The sequence below is a fragment of the Artibeus jamaicensis genome, unplaced genomic scaffold (assembly GCF_021234435.1).
Source record: "Artibeus jamaicensis isolate MK-2021 breed Jamaican fruit bat unplaced genomic scaffold, CSHL_Jam_final contig_388, whole genome shotgun sequence".
NCBI lineage: Eukaryota > Metazoa > Chordata > Mammalia > Chiroptera > Phyllostomidae > Artibeus > Artibeus jamaicensis.
The window spans coordinates 3,129,532-3,143,691 of record NW_026521813.1 but is presented as its reverse complement, the minus strand read 5'-3'; positions in this window follow the sequence as shown (position 1 = coordinate 3,143,691).

Below are 14,160 nucleotides of genomic sequence, written 5' to 3'. Positions count from 1 at the left end.
AGTGGGGCATTTAAGTGGGAAACTTCAGTTGGAATATCATCCTACGGGGTTGTAGTTTATAGGAGAGATTTGAAGTGGGAACACAGATTTGGAAGTCATAAACAAGTTAAGGACAATAAAATCTCTCAGAGTAGTCAGATAGAAGGAGAGGGAAATAGCTGTGATGAACGTCATCATTTAAGGAGAGTCAGAGAGGGAAGGATGTCATAAGGTACCTGAAGAGGAGCAGTAAGTGAAAACTGGGAGAGATGAGTTCATATTATTGAGTGAAAGGCCCTAGATGAACACATCAGAATTACCTCTGATATTTAAAATTGCAAAAGAGATCAATGTGGTTTGTGCCATAAGGAGGCAATTCTGTATATATATGTGATTTTTAGTGTAAACATCTTTGAAAGGTTAAAAACACAAAAAAGACAAGAATATAGTTAGGTATGACTCAACGGAAATAGCACTGATGATATGGGAAAGAGAGCAAAATCATTTCAGGATATATTAGGAAAAAAACCCAGCTGCTAAAAGTTAATACAAATATATAATTTGAAAAATTATCAGAAAATACTTTATTTTATGTTGTTTCTTATAACATGATTTATTAATTCATTTTAATAGTATATTTTTACTAGAAGACAGTTTAAATAAATTAGAAATGTCTCTGTCTGTCTCATATGCCTATGATGGAATTTGTTACCTAAATATTAGAGACCTAATCAGGAGACAGAACTAAATAAGAGACTATTTCAAATTTCTGCCAGAAATCCTGGCAGAATAACTCTCTCATCTTTAAGAAGGACAAATAAAGTGAGTCATCTTCTTGTACAGTTCCTACAACATATGTATTTCCAGCACTTTCATTCTAATTTTAGTTATAGACTGTATTACATGACACTATGACAACTACTGTTTATTTCTGATAGAGCGTGACTACCATATATTTAATCTTATTTTTCCAGTTACACCCAAAAGAAAGAACCTATTATTAAAGATGGTGTATTTCAAAATCAAGGTTTTTTTTATTTGTAAGCAGTGGCTTTAGTAAGAGACGGTATAATCAGTGGCTTAACAATGCATTTATTTTCATAACAGATATGGCAAAAATATAGATTTATACCAAATACTGATGTATAACAGCAGATCCTTGTACCCCATTTTTATTTTCCTTTCCTAAATCAAATTTTAAATGGCCAACAATGTAACTAGCTAAACAATGTCATTCAAAGGCTCCTATAAGCCAGACAGGGTCATGTGACTTGGTGCTAGCCAGTAAGAAGTTACCTGAAGTTCTTGGGTGGGGTTTCTAGTAAAGTCCTCCAAAGAGAAGGTGACAACTGATTTGAGGGGAGGGGGGGTGTTTTTTTGTTTTATTATTGTACTTTGCTCATTCTGCTTTCTAACACATGGAATATGGATGCAATGGATAGAAGAACCCCATAAGCCAACGTATAGGCATTTGGACAAGTGTTACACCCTAGGGGTGGTGTGAAAGAGAGCTAATTCCCTGACGCCATTGCAATGCTGTCATTCTAGATTTAATCTCTTGCTCTGGACTTTTATTTTTAGAATTTTAAAATGCCCTTCTTCCCCTTCCCATTCTTGCCATTGTCATTTTTCTCCTTCTTCTTCCCCTCCTCCTTCTTCCCCTTCTTCCTTCTCTTCCTCCTCCCCCTTCTCTTCCTCCTCCCCCTCCCCCTTCCTTCTCTCCTCCTCCTCCTCCTCCTCCTCCTCCTCCTCCTTCTTCTTCTCCTTCTTCTTCTTCTTCTTCTTCTTCTTCTTCTTCTTCTTCTTCTTCTTCTTCTTCTTCTTCTTCTTTTTCTTCACTTGAGCCACTCACTGTGTTGAGTTGTGTCATAGGCTGAATATTGCCTCCTAAAGATATACAAGTCCAATCTTTGGAACCTATGAACACCACTTTATATGGTAATAGTAACTTTGTAGATGCAATTGAATTAAAGACTGAGGAGGGATTACCTGGGTGGGTGTAATTTAATTAAAATGGTCCTTAAAGAAGAAAGGAGAAAAAAGGTTTGACTACATAGACTGGTGTTACACTGGAGCAGCTGATTTGAAGATGGAGAAAAAGCCCCTGAGCTAAGCAAGGTGGCTTTAGAAGGGGGGAAAGCAAGGAAACAACTCTCCTCTATTGTCTCCAAAGGTAGTGCAGCTTTCCTGACACCTTGATTCCATGTAAACTGATGTCGGTTTCTGTTCACTAGAACAATAAAAACATGAATGTATGTTGTTTAGTTTCTGGTAGTTTGTTACAGCCACAAAAGAAAACTAGTTGGAGATCCTTCTTATTTGGAGGTGATTACAGTTCTTAAATTATGCAGTGCAAATGGGAATGTTAAGAAAGTAAGAAAAATTGTTCTAATGTAAATGTCAAATGCTTTCGAGAGAAGGATTTTATTAATTTATGTGGAAGATACTAGTAGCTGATATATAATAGGTATTGAATAAAGAGTTGATGAACTAAAATGAATTTTAGTCATTCTATCCTTGTATTATGCTAAAGAAGAAAGGATTTTGGCTTTGGCTGATGTGGCTCAGTGGATTGAGTGCCAGACTGTGAACCAAAGTGTCTCTAGTTTGATTCCCAGTCAGGGCACATGCCTGGGTTGCAGGTCGAGTTCCCTGTAGGGAGGGGACATAAAAAACAACCACACATTGATGTTTCTCTCCATCTCTTTCTCCTTCCCCTTCCCTCTATCTAAAAATAAATAAATAACAGATTTTTTTTAAAGAAAGGGTTTTGAAAAAGAAAAAATTGGTTATTTTTTCCCACCATAACTTGAGTATGATGTTAGATGATATTTTTTCTGTTGATTTATAGGTTTGCAGATGTATAATAACTAATCATTTAGATATAATTAATAGTACACAAGGAAATGAAAATGCTTTGGAGAATTGATATGATTGCATCAAAATGATCATATTTCTAACTTAATTTGTTTACTGAGTCTGAATTATTATGACATTTTTCAATAACTTCCAAAAGAAAGCATTTTCATGTTGTTGATCTAAGTTTGCATTAGGTCAAAATCTAATTGATATAAACATAATAAGGTGATATAGACTTAATTATTTTTGCCTTTGTTTAATTAATTAATTACTTTATTTACCTATTTTGAATTTATTGGAGGGACATAGGTTAATAAAATTATATAGGTTTCAGGTGTATAGTTCTATCATATACTATCTGTATATTGTGTTATGTGATCACCACCCCAAGTCAGGTCCTTTTCCATCACTATTTAATCCCCCCTTTAGCCTCTTCTACCTCCCACCACCCACGTTCTTCTCTGGTAATTTCCATGCAATATAAATTTATTTCTTGTCATACGGTTAATCATTTACATTCTGATACAATGCTACAAACCCAACTACTCTATTTCTTACCAAAACACAGCAGTTAATTAGGGTTATAAGTCAAACAACTATTTTACTGTTATATATCTAGGTATGCATTAGTTCTGAAAATGTCTTCATTTTTAGATTCATTTTATAACTATATTGTTTAGTGGACCTTAAACTATAGAGTAGATAAGAAGTACAATCTATTGTTAAAAATGGAGGTGTGGAGGCTTTCTCCCTTTGGATTCTTATCCAGTGGGTACCAGTAAAAATAGAGGAATCAGCCCTAAATGATATGGCTCAGTGACTTGGGTATTGTTCCACGAACCAGAAGACTGCTGGTTGAATTCCCAGTTAGGGCATGTGCCTGGATTGCAGGCCAGTTGCCCAGATTGGGGTGTGGGAGAGGCAACAGATAGATGTTTTTTTTTCCCCTCCCTTTCTCTCTTCCTCTCTCTCTAAAAATAAGAGAATAAAATGTGTTTTTTTTTTAATGGAGAAATCAGCATTTGTACAATCTCTCTACATTACTCTTACATTGGAGGTCGGATATTTATACCATGCATTGTAAAATAGTTTTGCAATAACCTTTTGCATGACAATTAAGGCACAACTTGAGTTACTCATTTGACTTCAGTACATTTTGCTTTAGTGCGAATATTTTTTTATGAAACTCATAATAAATAGTGTTATAATTAGATAATTTTCATCCTCTAGACAATTGAATCTACATTCATATTTTTCTATGTAGGCAACTTTATTTGAGGGAGAATTCCCATGGTGAAATGTGGGGGCAACTTTGCCCACAAGTCCCCTCGTCAGCCATGAATGAAAATAATACTACCAAGACATGATCTGCTTGGGGAGGAGAGGTGGTCAATCTCTCAAAGAAGAAAGACCAAGAACCCCTTCTTCAATGGCTTTTATTAGGTTTGTAACACACAAGAATACAGGTAAAGCTCATCAATCAATGTCAGGCAGCATGGATCAAACAATAGACAATATTTCAAAAAGATCTGAGGGCTTATTCTGAGTTCGTGTCTGTCAGGTAAGGGGGTTGCAAAAACTTTGGGAGACATACTCATTTCCTGCTCAGACCCTTATCATATGAGTGAAAGCACTCTTAGCAAAGCAGGCTTCATAGGACTTTAGGGACTGTTTCTTATGCACAATCACCCCGGAACCCACTCTAGCAGGCAGAGGACTGCACCACCTTCCCAGTCATAGGTTTTCAGGCTTAAGTGGATTAGAGCCAGGAAGTACTTCTCCCAGATGTAAATGGGGACTCAGGCTATGTCAGAATAGCTGGGGGGGGGCGAGGGTCCATCACCTCCTCTTTGCTGCAGCCCCCCTGAGTCCTTCCTTGAGGGCCTCCCAAGTGATCATGTCTGGCTTAGGTTGCCCCTCCTCTGAGGGGTCTTACCCATCTCTGACTGACCGACCAAGCATTGGGGACAGGGGATGAAGCAGAAACAGCACTACTACCAGGAAGATAAGCTTTGTCTTCTTAGTGGCTGGCATTCTGGGAGTCGCTCACTCAGCCTTAGCCATGGGAGACAGTTACAACTCCTGAAACCAGGCAGAGTGGTTCCCAACAGTGAAACATTATAAAGCGCCTGTCATCTTTTCAGAACCTCATAAAACAAGGGGCACTGCAAGTTTTAGTAAATAGATTACGCTACATAAAACACTCTGAAAGTACCTGCATGCATTGAAACACCATGGAGTGCATTTTACAGTCGTCTAGTACTAAAAGATGGTTAGTATACTATAATATTCATGATAAATTTTCAGAGACTTGCTGGAAAAAAACAAAGTATCTAGGGACTACAATAAAATCATAAAATAAACATATTCAAGTAAGAAAAAGTATACTTAATTTTTAGATGAACTTTAAAATATTCAAGAGTGATTAGTATCTAAATCCAGTTTTGTTCACTTACAGATGGCTCACTATTTTTATAGTTAAGGTAATACATTTATATTTTCTTAAGTTAGTAATAAATGGAAACCTTTTGGTAATAATAGGAGGCAATATTTATTATATCTTTACTATTTGGCAGATACTGTACTATGTCTCAATATATTTAAGCCACATAACAGCCCTGTGAGATGGTGTGTTAGCGTTCTGTTAAAAAACAGAACAAATAGGATGTATATATACTAAAGAGAGATTTATTTTAAGGAACTGGCTCACTTGACTGTGGGGGCTGGCAAGTTCAACAACTATAGGACCAAGCTGCAGGCTAGAAATCCCAGCAGGAGTAGATGTTCTGGCCTTAAGTCTGAAAGCAGTCTGAAGACTGAATTCTTTCCTCTTCATGTGTTTTTTTTCTAGGCTTTCAACTGGTTGTCTGTTACCATCTACATATAGATGGTAATCTGTTTTACTCAAAGTCTACTGCTGTAAATACTAATCACATCTAAGCAACAGCTTCACAGTAACATTTAGACTGGTGCTAGACCATATGATTGGGCACCATGGCTTAGCCAAGTTGACTCATTATCATAACCATCACAGGGAGGTACTTCTATTATTCCATTTTACAGAAGCGTAAACTGAGGCAAAAAATTTAAATTTGCCCATGACTATGAAATAAGTAATGTGAGATCTAGGACTCAAAAGCCGACTGTGGAATTCCTGGAGATGCACTACCCAGTTCCCACTTCAGGGAAAGACTTGTTGCCAAGCTGTGTATTGGAGAGGGAACCTGGGATAAGGGAGAAGATGAGACGGGGAAAGGGGAGAAACATAGTAAGCATATAGATTTAAATTTTCAGTTTATTTTGGGTCTTTCTTAAACTAGAGAAAACCCCCTCGTTCTGTTTAGTGAAGCTTACATCTAGAAAGTAAGGCATGACTTTAAGAGCCCAGGCCATTGAGACCCCATGTAGACCATTCTGAGGGGTAACAATTATTCCATAGTTTGATCCCAGACTTTTGAGGCTTTGTCAATATTGCATTGAAGTTTTACTTCTATCTATGCCCAAATCCACTTCTTCTCTTTCCCTTCACAAATGTTGATTCATGTACACCCCAAACTTTATATTAGCATTTGTTTTAGAATTGTTAATCTGTGATACAGGGGATGTTATCCTTGCATGAGTTCATAAACCACTAGTAAGGCATCTTACGTAGCACAGCTATAGTTCTTTATTATAAATATTTATTGACAAAAATATAAGAATTAAATATTAATAGGCTATCAAGATGATTATTGTCAGATAGAATGAAAAACCCATCTGTCAAGAAGTTTTTTTAGCCCTGGCTGGTGTAGCTCAGTGGATTGAGTGCGGGCCTGTGAATCAGACAATTGTGGTTTGATTCCCAGTCAGGGCACATGCCTGGGTTGCAGACCAGTTCCCTGCAGGCCAGTTCCCAGGAGGGGACGCACAAAAGGCAACCATACATTGATGTTTCTCTCCCTCTCTCCTTCCCTTCTCCTCTAAAGATAAATAAATAAAATATTTTTAAAAATAAAAAAGAAGTTTTTTTAATCCTTCCCTTTTTGACTACGCTGCTGTAACCTAGCAAATAGGAGCCCATTCACATTGTACCTTGGTGCATGATCCAACAAGCAGCACTGAGAGAAATGGGTTTTATTTGTCCCTCATTAATCTGGGGGGGAAACAATTCTCTAATCCCTTTAGAAGTATAGTTGTGGGTCTCAAAGTCACCATTCTCTTGCAGCAGCTCTCTCCTTCAGGATGTGAAGTACATGGTCCTCAGCCTCCATACAGTAGTCTATGAAAGCATGTGCCATGTTACACTGGGTTATGGTAAAATCCAGGAAAGGCACAAGCCCCAAGAGTGACCTTTCCATATGTCCCAAGAGTCAGCATCTTTCAAGGCAGAGTACTTGATGTCTTCTGAGTCAGCTAGAGTGGGCACGATCAGAGCATTAGCATGCTGTTCTCTCCCTTACTATACTAGACCATGTGGTCACATCCTGACTACAAACTGCCTAGCTGCTGCATCATGGTTCTTTCTCCTCCACACTTGCTCCCCTCATATGGCTTTTATCTCACTACCAGCAGCATGGCCGAATCTCCCTTATATGACTGACCTTTTTACTACAGACCATCATGGCTGCTACCAACTGTCTCTGCCCCCATGGAGGACCAGCCTTTTTCTCTCTCCACCTGCTTTAGTTTAAATCCTGACCCAGAGCTTCCTACAGCCACTATCTCTGTGGCTCCTTCCACAATGAGCCACATTTGACAGTTTCCTATGTCATTTACATTCTCTTGGCTGCCACCTTTAGTCAGGGCAAGAGTGACTCAGTGACACAGGGAAACTGCCTCCCTGCCTCTTGTGCAGGTGTTGTGCAAACCCCAGCTGAGTCACAGGTCACCATACATTCTGAAAGTCACATACCACCTTGTGTCCCAGGGTGGTAGCACAGCTATGAGCTAGCCATCAACTTGCCATTGGTATGAAAACTATCTTAACTGTTATATAGTCTACTCCCCCCATCCCTCAACCAAGGGCTGTAGGGGTTTGGGGGATTCTCTCACTCTGCACCACTTTGCTACTTTCATGGCACCTATAATTACAATAAACCTAAAAACTACATCAGTGAAGATCAAGGGCAAATCACAAAAGCATAGCTTATATAGCACATAGTTTGATGGAGTAAAGTTAACACGAAGAAATAGTGCAAAGGCATGAAAAACATGAAAGCCATCCAAAGAGCTATGGAGAAACTCATAGATTAGCAATTTCGGAAAACATCCTTACAGGTAAATGGTGTTTTTGAGCCCTAATGAAGGAACTGTATAGAGGGAACTAGAAACATGGAGGGGAGCTATTGAAACATTTTCAATAATGGGACTTCTGGCCAAGATGGAAGCGTAGGCAGATAGACTGTGCCTCCTCACACAACCAAAATAAAGACAACAACAATTTAGAAACAAAGTAACAACCAGAACTGACAAAAATTGAACTGCATGGAAGTCGGACAACCAAGGAGATAAAGTAGACACGTTCATCCAGACACATTCTAAAGGGTGAAGTTGGGCAGGTGGGCAGAGAGGGGTCATGGCACAAAAAGCAGTGGCACTGGGCATGCAAAGCAGCAGCTGGTGGACCCTGGACATGCAGGTGGTGGCTGGGAGACTCCAGGTGCACAGGTGGCAGCCAGCAGACACAGCGAGGTGGTGATTGTGAAGCAAGGCACTGCACCCAAGGCAGCTGGCAGATCGGGTGGTCTCACATTCATGTGAAAATAAACCAGGTGAAACTGGGGAGAAAGACAGACTGCACAACCCAGAGAAATAAAGCCTCAAAACACTGATTGAAAACACCTGTGCATGTTGAGGTACTGGGAGAGACTCCCAGCCTCACAGGAAAGTTCACTGGAGAGACCCACAGGGTCCTAGAATGTACACAAGCCCCCCCCCCCCCAGAAATCAGCACCAGAAAGGGCCAGTTTGCTTGGGGGAAGCAGCACAGGGGACCGAAATCTGAGAGAGAGAGTGGAACAAGGGCCATCGTCCCCTCTCTGACCGCGATGCCACATACAGTGTCACAACACAGCAACTGGGTTGCCCCATCCTGGTGAACACTTAAGGCTCCACCCCTCACATATAACAGGCCAAAACATTATGGCTCCAGCAGAAGAACAGCTCAAAACCCGAGAGCCAATACTTCTAAGCTACAGAGAAATGGCCAACTTATCGGATGTACAATTCAATACAGTGGTGATCAGAATGCTCACAGAATTGGTTGAATTTGCTCACAAATTAGATGAAAAAATGAAGGCTGCACTAAGTGAAATGAAGCAAAATGCACAGGGAACCAATAGTGATGGAAAGAAAACTGGCACTCAAATCAATGGAGTGGACCAGCATGAAGACAGAAAAAAACAAACAAACAGAAAAGAATGAAGAAATAAGAATTCAAAAAATGAGCAGAGACTTAGAAACCCCCAGGACATCTTTAAATGTGCCAACATCTGAATGATAGGGGTACAAGAAGGGTAAAAGGAAGAACAACAAGTGGAAAAGTTATTTGAACAAATAGTAAAGGAGAACTTCCCCAATCTAGCTAAGGAAATAGATTTCCAGGAAGTTTAGAAAGCTTAGAGAGTCCTAAAGAAGTTGGACCCAAGGAGGAACACACCAAGACACATCATCATTACATTAGCCAAGATAAAAAATGAAAAAGAGAATCCTAGAAACAGCAAGAGATAAGGGGACAGTCACCTACAAAGGAGTTCCCATCAGACTGTCAGAGGATTTCTCAAAAGAGACCTTACAGGCAAGAAGGGGCTGGAAAGAAGCATTCTAAGTCATGAAATACAAGGACCCACATCCAAGATTGCTCTATCCAGCAAAGCTTTCATTTAGAAAGGAAGGGCAGATAAAGGGCTTCTCAGATAAGGTCAAAGTTCAAGGAGTTCATCATCACCAAGCCCATACTATATGAAATGTTGAAGGGACTTACCTAAGAAAAAGAAGATAAAAACCATGTATAGTAAAAAAAACAGCAAACTCACAATTATTAACAACCACACCTAAAACAAAAACAAAAGAAAACTATTCACACAACTAGAACAGGAACAAAACCACATAAATGGAGATCACATGGAGGCTTAGCAACAGGGGAGTGGGAGGAGGAGATGGGAGAAAAGATAGAGAATAAGTAGCATAGATGGTAGGTAGAAAATAAACAGGGGGAGGGCAAGAGTAGTGTGGGAAATGTGGAAGCTAAAGAACTTATGACACATGGACATGAACTAAAGGGGGAAATGTGGGTGGGAGATGGTGTTGCAGGGTGGAGGGGAATAAAGGGGGGGAAATGGGACAACTGTAGTAGCATAATCAATAACATATATTAAAAAAAGAAACATTTTCGATGGTGGCTGTGAACACAGAAAGTGGTACTGTTGAGAGTAAACAAACATCAAAAAAGGATACATATTCTTTCTTCTTTCTTCCTTCCTTCCTTTCTTTCTTCTTCTTTTCCTCCTTTACTTTTTTCTAGAACCACCTAATGGTTGGGAGTTCAGTAAATGTTGGACAAGCCAGCCTTCTGAAAGTCTGGAGCAACAGGAGAAAAATGGTCTTAGGTCAAATGGTTGAATGACAAGCACATCAAGATGTAAAGTCAATGACAAAGATTTTTAAATACAGAAAAATACCAGGTTCTATGATATACTGACATACTTATCACTCTTCTCAAACTGTGTCAAGTGTGATTAGTTAATTCTAACCCCCTTTTCATAAAGCATTTCTTTATCTTGCCCACTAAATCTTGTGGCATAAATTAAAAATATGCAACAGAAATTAAGACATAGTTTGTAGCTATTCATTCACTGAGTGTAGCCTTTATGAAGCAAGCCAAGCTTCACTTGTTTTTTTCTGTTCAAACTTGTAAGAGTCATGGTTTATCTTGCAAACACACACAAAAAAAGTTAGCATATGGTTTCTGAGATCTTAACAGAAGAGAAAGGGCAGCTAGACAATTTATGTAATGATAGTATAGGTAAATACAAGGCTATTCAAGTTCGTTTACCATATAAGTGGGAAAAATTTCTTTCTCTAAGCCAAACATCCTTTAGATGATTTGAACATTGTGATGTTTTACATGCTTTGAAGTTGAAGGTTGTTTACATAAAGGTTTAAAAAGAAGCATGTGCTAAAGCTCTCAGGGAACATTTTGTCATCACTTATGAATATCTTTGGAAATTTCTTACTCCTTCTCAGTAGTTAGGAGGAAGAATGAGTAAATAAATTTCAATTTCGATAAGCTCTTTCTCCTACATTTCTGCTGCTTTGTTCTGTAGAGCTTGAGGTCTTGTATAGCCTTGTCTCTAGACCCTTTATCTTAATAAGAATCTAATTACCAGCTTGTACATTAAAAATGAAAAGTAATCAATAAGTGATCTTCTTTGTACTTGAAGCTATTGTCCCCTATAGCTTCTTCTACATTTTTAAAGAAATTTTAATAAGATATCATTTACAATTAATTTTACCCATGTAGCTGTAAATTTTAGTGAGTTTGATAAATGCACAAATTTTAGTGAGTTTGATAAGTACTCATCTAAACACCACCACTACTTAAAAATAGAATATTTTCATAACTCTAAAAGAGCCCTACTCCTGGCCCCATACAACTACTGATCTGCTTTTGGTCACTGTAGATTTGATCTGTCTTTTCAGACTTCTATGTAAATGGGATCATATAGCAAATAATCTTTCCTGTCTGGCATCTTTTAATCAATACATTGTTTGTGTGATTCACCTATCTATTTGCAGATATCAGCAATCATTTTTTCATTGTTGACCACTATTTCATTGTTTTGATATAACAAACTTTGTTCATATTTACCTGCCAGTGGACATTTGAATTTTTTAAATTTTTTGTCATAATGAAGTGGAAATGCAAAATACTGCAGCTATTTTGAAAAACAATTTGACACTTTCTTGTAAGTGGAACAGACTTACTATTAACCAAGATGGTCTTAATATTTTCATCAACCTGATTACAGGTTTATTCCTGATATAGGCTCCTAACTTCTCTTTTCTTAGATCATTTGATTTAGAAAACCTTCAATTATCAATTCTATCTTTACCCATTTTAAGGTGCAAATCTTCTCCTGACCTCTTTCCAGTTTCAACATCTAGGGAATATCTTTCTCAATAACCTGGTATCCAACTCTTTGAAATGTAATCATCAAGAATTTTCTGTGAGGGAATGAAAGACTGAATTTGATAAACCAAATAGAAAACACAAACAGCTTATCTACATTGACCAACCTCCCTCACTAACCTCCTTCATTAATTTTCCATTATCTCAACACAGTAATTAAAAACCCTCATGCCTTTTGTTTCAGTGGGGTTAAATTGAGTCTTGATGGGGGACTCAAGTATTGGACAAATTTTAGTTTAGGTCATAGCTAATAAGCTTAGTAATCAACGTATGCAAAAAGCTATTGTTTCAGGAACTGGTGGTATGACCCACCTTGACTCCAGGAGACCATAAGAAGTTCCACCTTTGTGCCTCAGGAGGACCGCAAGCATCAAGATGGTATCTGAGCCACTGTACTCCAGAGTGAGACACCCACTGCCCGGGGCACTGCAGGGCACAGATATAGACTACCACCCAAAGCACAGATGAAAAAGAATGTTGCAGCTTTAATCAGATGAACTTTTTCCTGAATTCCAAGCCCCTTACCTACGTTTTTCTTCTCCTTATAAAAAGGTTGGTTTAAGATGGAATTTAAGATGTTCTGTTAGGGTACAAACCCACCATCTTCTCAGATTGCCAACCATCCGAATAAAGTACCCATAAAGATTTAATCTCTGTCTCTGCTTATTAGGTCTGGTAGGTGACAGGTAGCACAAATGCTGGCTTTTCCAGTTTCAGCTTCTCTTTCATTGCAATAGTTCTAAATAAAGTATGCCTTTGCCGTATTGAACTCTGTGGTACAATTTTTCTTTGACACCCTGGGTCAGTGATTCCATTCCTAGATAATTATCAGAGGAAAAAAAACATATCTATTCATATATTGACAATGTTGACTTTTACCTAACTTTTACCAAGGTCTGTGATTCTGGAAAACAGGTATGATTTCAAAACTCTCATCTGAGTTCCAGGAAAAAGGCTTACTAGAACCACTCCTTCTGAGATGACTTGCGGTTTCCCTCCCTATGCTTATCTGTGAAAATTCCAAGCGCAGGCTCTCCAAAATCTGCGTTCCATAAAAATTCGCTGAAGCGTTTGACTCCAGGGATCCATTGAAACAAAATGCCCATTAATTTGACTTGATCAAATTTTAGTCGAACTTCCATACTTCACCCAGGCTTGTGGTCTTTGCTGCTCTTTCAGCTCCAGGGAGCACAAACCCTCCTCAATGACCCCTCCCAGAGAGAGCAAAGGCTGACCTCAGGGTTAAACATAATCTGATCAACTGTCGTGTTACACTGTCTGCATGCACTCTTACTCTTCCCATTTATTTAAACTTCTTTTCAAGATTTGTTTACTTTTCCATGTATGCATGTATTTATGTTCCCATTCTGCCTGCGTTTTGAGATTCTTACAGATATCATAGTCTGGAATGTTTCCCCATTGCATTATACTGCTCACCCTCCGTCTATTGCAGTAGTTCTTTTCCCTCACTGCAATAATCCATTCTAAGAAAGTCTTTCCTAAAACAGATTAGTTTTTGTTTGACAATGCTAACATTCATAGCTTCTTTTAATTTTAAACATATTTTATTTGCATACAGAATGGCATGTTATGTTTGAGATGTTTCACCCTTGCCAACAAATGATCAAATTGCAGAGCTATAGGTTTATAAAATGTTCTAGTTAAAAGAGAACTCAAGTAGTGTAATACAATCTTTCACTTTCCAGACTACAAAAGTAATAAATCAAGACAATGAGGTCTCTTGACTAGGTTTACAGAACAAGGAAGTGAAATATAAGGTTTAGAATTTTGACATTCTGGTTCATTGTCTACTACAAATTTGCTTACAAAGTATCCAGTTTATAATTAATACTCAAATTTGCCAGAGAAGACTTTTAGTGCACTTTGCCTTTAGGTTCCAGAATACATCATCTTCTTGTTTATAAAAATGTAGTAGCATTTGCATGTTTTTAAATTTTGGCATTAATCCTATTATTCATAATATTTCACAGATAGCCAACAATGATTGTACAATCACACTTGAAATTATTTATCAGGTCATATTTATAATCCTCAATGTCTAGAGATTTTAATTCATTTAATGTTTTCCTTCACTTGTCATGGAAAGAGTTCCCTCAACTACAAATTGCTAACACTCTCCAATTTGCAAATTG